This window comes from Cyprinus carpio, chromosome A8 (genome assembly GCF_018340385.1).
Source record: "Cyprinus carpio isolate SPL01 chromosome A8, ASM1834038v1, whole genome shotgun sequence".
Lineage (NCBI taxonomy): Eukaryota > Metazoa > Chordata > Actinopteri > Cypriniformes > Cyprinidae > Cyprinus > Cyprinus carpio.
In genome coordinates this window covers 357,286-366,249 of record NC_056579.1, presented here as the reverse complement: position 1 = coordinate 366,249, position 8,964 = coordinate 357,286, and the positions used below count along the sequence as shown (strand labels likewise).

Here is an 8,964-nt window from a genome sequence, read left to right as displayed (position 1 = left end):
CCTCTTACTGGCATCAATTTTTCCCAAATGAAAACCTTTACACCCAAAAAAAAATAAGGCCTTATAGTGGTTCAAACTTTTTCTTCACACTAAAAAAAAGTTTTTTTAAAATGATCACTGAAAGGTTCTATATGGCCCTCCTATGGTATCTCTGTGAGAGAAAAATGCCTAAAACCGCCAGTCTCCTGATATATTGGCTCCTGCTGGGGATTCCTGTGGCGGCCGGAAGAAGATAGAAAAGACGGGAAGAAGGTCTCACATCCTGAAGTCTGGCCCCATTTTCTCCATCTTTTGGGCAGCTTTGAGCAGACAAAAACGGGAAGAACATGTCATGGGATTTTCCCCCCCCCCCACACAGATTTTTAAATAATTATCAATGATCACGATGGTAGAGCCCTAGTTATAACTAAAGAACCTTGGGGTTTCCTTTATTTCAAGGGAGAAGGACCGATAATAGTTGCAATAGCCGCCACAAGAACCACCATTAACACAATCTGGGCCTGCAAAGACATCAGACATCATGACTTCAATAGCTGCAGAATAACACCGCCTGCATCATATCCACTGAATGAAATCCAACACAAATTTTGAGCTGCTGTTTCCCAAAAATATGTCTGTTTCGGGGAACCACATTTTCTCATTAAATTGTTTTTTTCTTAGCATTTTTCTTTTACATCCCTTATTTATCTTTTATTTTTCCCCTTAATCAGCAAAAAAAAACGACAACACATGATTCCTGTCTGAATCTGAGCCAGATTATCACTATTTAAATAATTCTCAGCCCTTTTTTCACATGCGTGACATTTTTTGATGACTAATCCGGATTACACTTTTAAATGAAACATTTTGACACTTTTGACATTTGGTTGCATTTGTTATTTTGATAAGTGGATTATAGATGATGTGATTTTAGGATGCAAATCAGGAGAATAATTTTTTTTAAACATGCACAGCTATATAATTCTGTGTCCACAGATACGTGAATGTAGGAATATACTGACTTTTGCCTCCCACTCCATTCCAGCGACAGAGATGCCCAGCAGTAAGACGGCAGTGAGCGTGCCAACGATCCTTATGTCATTGATCTCATCCGTCATGAGAGCGTCTATACTCTGACAAACACAGTGCGTTTACATAATGAATTAATATGGATGCTATATGTCAGCCCATCACCCTCAAACAACCACAGCAGACATGTACATAAAAAAAAAACAATGAAAATCAGGTGCATGACCAAAAACACTAATGCATGAGTCTGATGAAGAAACATCAGGTCTGTCATGCTCATCATCATTCATCCAAGGCCTTTGTGTTCATACTCACATCCAGAAGCTCAACGACGGTTTCTGCAAACCCTACTACATACATGGCCACAGCGACGGCATTGGCGAAGGCAAAGATCAGACCGATGGATCCTCCAAACTCTGGACCCAAACTCCTGAGATCAGGTAATACGCCCCCCCGCCCCCTGAAAAACATCCAATCACAGACCAAAACGGCCCGGTCACTTTAGACCAATATAACCAAACACTTAGAAACAGAGTCACAGTTAGTGAAGAATAAATCTCAATACCTAACTTTTTTTAACTATTGTAAAATTACTGTTTTCCTATCCTGTTAAACTGTAATTTATGTCGGTGATGTGCAGCTTATTATTCAAAGCAATCAATTATTAAGTCTTCAGTGTCACATGATCATCAGAAATCATTCTAATATGATGATATGCTGCTTTATGAAACATTTATTATGATTATTGTTGAAAACAGCTGATTAGAAATTTTTTTCAGGTTTTTTGATGAATAAAAAAGTTCAGAAGACCTATATAGATCTATATTATATATCTATATCTATAGCTCCTTTATATATATCTATATAGTTGAACAAAAATTAAAAAAATAACTAAACATAGAAAAAAACATAATTCTCTAGCTATTTGAATGGTAACATTATTTCCAACTAAATAAAAATAAACGTTTCAGATAATGCATTACATTCAGGTGCGTTCAAATCTTAATTATCCTTGATTTTAAGCATGTACATCCAACCAACTCCCCACTTACATAATACAATTATGGTTATGAATATAATAATAATACACACACTGCCAAACGCCCGCGCACGAAAGCCGTTGGTGGCAATGGGCTGATGTTGAGAGTCTCAGTGATACATGATTCACCACAATAGCCATGAGAACGATGGGCAGGACAGAGCTGCAGGAACACAACACAGTCTGTGACCTACCCATTCCTTCTGATCCGGATCAGTGCTGCTGGTCAGTTATCTTACCGATGCCCGCCTGACCCACGATCCCACGACATTCCTGATGAACAGCATCACTCCCCAGTATGTTCCAGCAATGCATCCGTATCTGCACACATCATCAACAGCAAATCATCATCAACAAGCATTCATCACACATCAGGCATTTCGTAGGGTGTATGTATTTTGTTTGGCTGATGGATACAGAGTGTACAACGAGGTTAACAAAAAGAAAACTGACGCAGCTGACGCCTATTGACCCCGCCCGACTTCACAATCAACAACACACCGTTCCGCCCTTAGAACTCGAACCAACCGTTCTACTTGGCATGTGTGATAGACTCTCGGGCGGCGGGGCCGTGAAGCCTCGCTCGTCTCCGTGTCTGGGAACATCCCCTATTCAGTCAAAGAAAAGAAAACGGCTACACTAGCACAGAACCACTCGAAAATCCAGAGTCAGGATATGAAGCATTTGATGTACTTGAGCATTTACTATGCATGTTTATATAATATAACGTTGCGAGCAAGAGCAATATTGTCCGGTGGGATTGCGTTAACTTCATTGTCTCACAGGTTTTAAAAGTTGCAACACCTTCCAATTTAATATATTCATTGTTGTGTGTGATGTCCCGACGCACAAAAGACGTCATAAGTCGTCTGGGTATATTTGTAGCAATAGACAACAATCCACTGTAAATGGGATCAGATTTATCTTGATTTGTCTTTTTATGCGCAAAATCAATTAAGTGATATTAGGTAAAGATGCATGAGTTACCGATTAAGATATTTTGGTAAGGTCTCCCTCCCACAGTAAATCAAGAATCAAAACTTAATTTTTGAAATTAGTATATTGCATTGCTAATTGCTAAAAAGCGGTGTTAAAAGAAAAGATGATTTCTAGCTCACTCTTTCGATTTTTTTTGCCTCACCTCAGATTCCGCAGATTGTTCAAATAGTTGTAATCTTTATCGCATCTCAGACAATATTGTCCCCCGATCAACCTATACATCAATGGAGAGATTATTTATTCAGAAGCTTCAGTAATGATGAATCAATCTCATTATTTTTTTATTTATTTTCGAAAAGAAAATCGACCCCTATGGAACTGGTTTTTAGTTGTGCTCCAAGGGGTCACACAATATATGTTCAGTACAAACAACAATTTTACTAATTTCAAATAAGTTTCATAATTTTTTCACACAACACCTCAACATTTTTTGGTTATACCTAACTCCTACTCTGTCTTTTTCATAACTCTCTCTCTCTCTCGTGTGAAGGATCTCTCTCATCTCTTTTTCTGTATCGCTCTCGTCATCTCTCCTCCTCGGCTCTCTCTCTCTCCTCTACTCAACACACACACACACACACACAATGCACACTCAACAAACACAACACGTCCTATATTTATTAGCAAATTCAATTGTTAGTTGTAGTTATTTTTAGTACAAGTTAAGTCAAAATTAAAATGAGACGTTGTATTGTTTATATTATTGTTATAATATTTTATTTAATTCATCAGATTATGATTAAATTAGTTTCAATACTTTCAATATTTTCAATTGCTAGTCAACTGATTGTTTGGTTTCCATGGCAGTTTAATTTGCCATAACCTTTTGTGTCATTGAATTTTTAGAGTTTTCAGCTAGATGTGTCTTCATCATGAGTTAACAATCAAAGTGCTTGAGAAAAAGCGGTGCCTTAAGCTTCATCACGCAGGTTGTGGTGACTGTGTGACAGCACTTTGATTGTTTACGTCAAACGTCTAATGCAAGACCAGCACATGATCTTCACCAGGTGAACTAGTCAGCATTATACCAGAAAAGCTGTTTGTTATATTCCAAATTTCGCTGGGGAATACAGACAGTAGAAATGGTCACAATGAGGCACCATCCGAGTTAAATATAGCGATATCAAGTTGAAAATACAGTTTCCAGCGACCAATGAATCTGAATATTGCCATAGACGCCAGTTCAAATTTGTTTTTTGTTATTTTAGTGTTCATATTAGATTTAAATGTTTTTTTTTCAAAGAGGAATTGTGTAGATTTTCTCTTTTTATGCACATACATCATTGAATACAGTGAAAACAAGCACATATTCAGCATGTTCTTAGGAATAAAATTAAATGCATCAATCACGTTGTGAATGGCAGAGGAACAAACCTTAATAATATCGTGAGAGAATAAAACCGTAAAGTCTGGTGTTGCGTAAGAGAAAAACTCTTTTAAAGATTGAAAATCGAGCAGACCCCAATCGAATTAAACACATTGAAATGAACATTCTGAAATGAACACTTAAATGTGTGGTTTGTTTGTTTTTACTCCATTATTCTGAAAAGAAGAGAGTTTGATATAGAACAAAAAATCAACCATCAAATTGAGCCGTGCGCATGTAAAGCACTGGTTATGTTCCTGTAAATAGCGTCTCACACCTGACGTCACGACTAGAAACTCTGAGCTGAGGCTGATTTGTTACTGCTGTGATTGTTCCTGATTACACCAAACACCGCTTTGGTCAAACCCTGTGTGTACCAGTGATGGGTTCGGGGGACACTGGGGTCTTTGACAAGACATGTGGCGGGTCACACGCTGGACATTGATGGATAACGACCCCGGACCCGCTCACACATAAAGGTGCTGCAATAAATGAGGGGGTGTGCGTGAAGAGAGACTGATTGAGTCTGAGGGACCAGTGCTTGTGTGGGGATGTAGTGTTGTTGTTGTGTGTGGTAGAAGTGGTGGTCCCTGAGTGGTCCACACGTCACCCTCCCATTAAAAAGCAGCAAAAAAACATACAAATGGAATCAGCGCCGATACACACATCACTCATCCTGCAAAATCAACGCATCTGAATAGAATTCTGATGACAGCTTTGTAATATCACGCTTTTTCTGCTGCAAGTCATGTTAAATAATACTAAGTGCTTGCAAGAGAAGAAGACAACACACAATGGTCATTCATAGAGCAGACAATCCAAAAAAGGAAACCATAACGTTCTGTGGCTAGGTTGTCCACGGGGCACTAGAGAGTCTAAGAGTTTTGTGGAGTTTATAAAGCTTGTTCACTTAGCTAGTGCATTATTTTGTATGTTGTGATTTCAATGAATGGCATTATAATAATCCTTCATTTAATGAATCACAGTAAAAGATTCTGTTAGGGGAAAGTGATGGGATTATACTTATTGTTAGTTATAAGGGCAATTTACACATACACCATTTTCACATATATATAGTGCGTTTAATCTTACTATAGGCTTGTTCATTGAGGTACTATTATAATTTATTTTAAAATATTTTGATTAGTGGTCATTTTTGTATCGTAGTCATTTTCATTTCATTTATTCTGAGAGATATAATAATTCCTGTTCTGTTTTTTGTCATTTTTATTATTCCTATTTTTATTTTTTTTGTTTTTGTATTTTTTAGAAATATCTATATAGATCTTATTTTTATTTTGGGAGGGCATTATTATATCCTTGTATTGCGAATAGGCCAGTAGGGTGACTGGAAGTTAACTTGTTAACATTTGCTGTTCATGAATTAAAGCTATTGTATATTTTTATTTTATACAGTTCTTAACATTATTGGCTGTGAAACCTTTAATGAAAGACATATTTAAATATAGATGTAAACATGAGAGCAGAAGGTGTCCATCTGGCTTATTAGTGTCACTAAAGCCTAAGTAATGGGTTAAAGTGAATTTTAGACATTGAAAGTTTTTTATTTTATTTCAGAGTTTTTGATTTGTTTATTACAGATTCAATTAATTACAAAGTGACACTGATTTTTTTGTCTATGTGTTTGTGTTATATTATATGAATAAAATTGTACTATATATCTGCAAAGGGCATCTAGATATATATATAGTAGATATATATATTATATATAAGTGGCGATATATCTATATATAGATAGTGCCCGATAGGCCTATCCTATTTAATATAAATATAATATTTGTATGGTTTAGTGTCTTGACAGCGAGCGATACGAGTGACATTTCATTACAGTAAGTTGTCAAAAAATGGTATTATATAATAAGCTACGTACTAAATTGATTTTAACAGAAAGTATACATAGTCTTACAATTTACCTCTTATGTTTTGTAGACGACAAATAAGTTGTGTGTTTGACACAGCAACGAGGACCTTGAAAAATAAACCCAGTTCAACGGATGTGACAACAGAATGCCCGGTCCACCGGTCGTCCCTCGAGCACAAAGTGCACAGATCAAACCCCAGACACCACAGAATAGAAGTTACAAATCAGTGAGAGCTGCAAGACTGGAGAGCTGAATGGCAGCACAAAACATTGGTCGAGTTCATCGTGGAGCTCCGCATAGCGACGGGCGCAGGATAAGACGTCTCTCTTCCCGAGCCGAGAGCGGCGGTGTCGCCGGTAGAAGTCGATGGTGGCCACCCGGTCGATGGCTGTTTGCCCGATGGATGCGCAGGGTAGTACGTGATGGAGATGCGTGTCCGAGAAGTTGACTGAGACCGGGTCCGGTGGAAGAGTGCAGGCCTCGCCATCGCTCCGCCCAGCGTGTCTCCGTTCAACATCCGCGTCAGGCGCGGCGTCCAGAGCGGGGCTTAAGACGTTCAACCACCCGGAACCGGCCCTTGGAATTGTCTCACCGAAGAGTGGACGGAGCGCGATCCCGGTCGGAGTTTTTAGGGGCGAAACTCGGCCCGCCACGTTGCTGGAGACCGTGCTCGCATACGCCTCCGCCACCGGGGTCAACCTGGAAGCGGCTCTCTCTTGAGAGGACCCCGGCGCCCGAGGCGGGTTTTGGTGTCCGTCTGGAGAAGTGAGTGCTGATCGTAAACATATGTGATTATCGCTGGGAATCACGGGGCGCTGCCGGTAACCAGTTCATCATTAACTAGCAGAGAATCACCATTGAACGTAACCACACTCGTGACCGGAGGCGCCGCTGATTGGACAGCAAGAGAACAATTCTGAGCTGATATTTGTGCATTGTCAGAAGTCGTCCCTCCAAATCATACTCTTATCATGAAAACCGTGTTTAATTAAGTTCAGGGGCAGAAACTCCGTTTGATTCCTGACGTTTTCATTAAATGTTTTTGGGCGTGCGTCACCGCGCGCCCACGAGTGGCGCGTAATTGCGCGCAGAAACACAGACGCGCTTGGGTTACATACTGCGACTAACTAACAGCGAACAATAAAGCTTGTATATCATTTAATAGTATTTGTACAGTCGTTCATGTTCACAGCGCATTGGTAAAAAAAATACAAGTTCAATTTAAAAATAGCCATTAGTACTAAATGTTGAAATTAATATTAACTAAGTCTCATAAATGCTGCATAATTATTGTTCAGTATTAATTCATGTTAACTAATGTTAATAAATTAAAAACGCATTATTTTTGCTTTTATTTATGATATAAGCATTTTAACACTATCCTGCTGCAGTGTTATTTTAGTATCATTGAGATGCTATTATAGTTTTTATTAATATTCTGAATCCGTTTTTATGTTTTATATTCTGATTAAAAGTACAGTAGTTTTAGTAATTTCCTTTCCTTATAAATTTGTTTTTAAATTTGGTTTTAGTTATTTTAGTACATCAAGTTAAACTGAATTAAAGTGAAAATGCTGCAATGGCAACTAGCTGAAATACATTTTTTTAAAATATTTTTTTTTGTTTCAATAAACATTTAAGTTATTTCAAGTAACGAAATGGTTTTAACTTTACTTTTAAAGTTAAGTATAATAGCCCTGCTACAGTACAGATTATCTAAAATAGTGCATAGTCTATTAATCAAAGGAATATCATCATTTTTAATGCAGAGTGATTAAAAAGCAGCTAAAAACTTTCCATGAATACACACAAACCAAAATCATATGATATTGGCTAAAAGCAAACAAGGGAACTGTACAGTCAACGATATGAAGTATTTCCATCCTCAAAACCTCAATCTCATTCCAGATCAGAGAGAAACAATGGTTTTCTGTGGAGAGGAGTGATGACATTCAGTCACATTAGCATATAACACAACACGCCTTTTCACACACCCCTACCCCTTTACAATGCAGAGCTGGAAGAGATCCCTTCTCGCGAGACCTCCCTCCTCAGAAGAACATTGTGTCTCCGGTTAACGGGATCAGAAACCGCTTTGTCTCTTTTCTCATATGATCATTATGCTCTGTTTTTCTCTATTAGTTCCAATGCCTCCCTCACTATCCTGTTCCCGTACAGACAAATAAAAACAGCAGGGTTTGTGTTTCTTTGTGAATAATGTCTCGGCTGGTTGTCCATCACAAATCACACACCACACACACAATCATTTGTCCGGTTTGGCTCACAACGCCACAACTTAATGTTCAGAGATGACACAAACTTTATTCACTCCAAATGACAATTATACAGTTTTTAATTTGTATCTTAATTGTATATCTAATGAGATTCAGCAAGAATCGCTGCACAGTCTATTCATACAAAGTCGTTTATCAGGCTTATTTATGCATTTGTTTAAATAGTTCAGTCAGAAACACTGGCTCCAGCTAATGTTTATCTCATGCTTGACGCCTAATGTTTGTAAAAACAGCCAATGATTACTAGTTCTACTCTATGATGATGATTAAATTTTCGAAGGAGTCAATACTAAAAACATCATGACATTGACTGGAACGGCTTTTATTTCCATAAGTCTTTTCCTCTGAGGCCCGCTTGACTCCTTCATTCAGACC

The 8,964-nt window shown here is 38.1% G+C and overlaps 1 long non-coding RNA gene across 1 annotated transcript; it reads right to left on the bottom strand.

Moving 5' to 3' along the window:
• Positions 1-478: 478 nt before the first annotated feature.
• LOC122146008 lies at positions 479-1,441 on the bottom strand. The gene is made up of 3 exons (XR_006160705.1): positions 1,324-1,441; positions 1,002-1,112; positions 479-500 (listed from the first exon to the last, which is right to left on the bottom strand). It is a non-coding gene; the product is annotated as an uncharacterized LOC122146008 (long non-coding RNA).
• Positions 1,442-8,964: the final 7,523 nt, after the last annotated feature.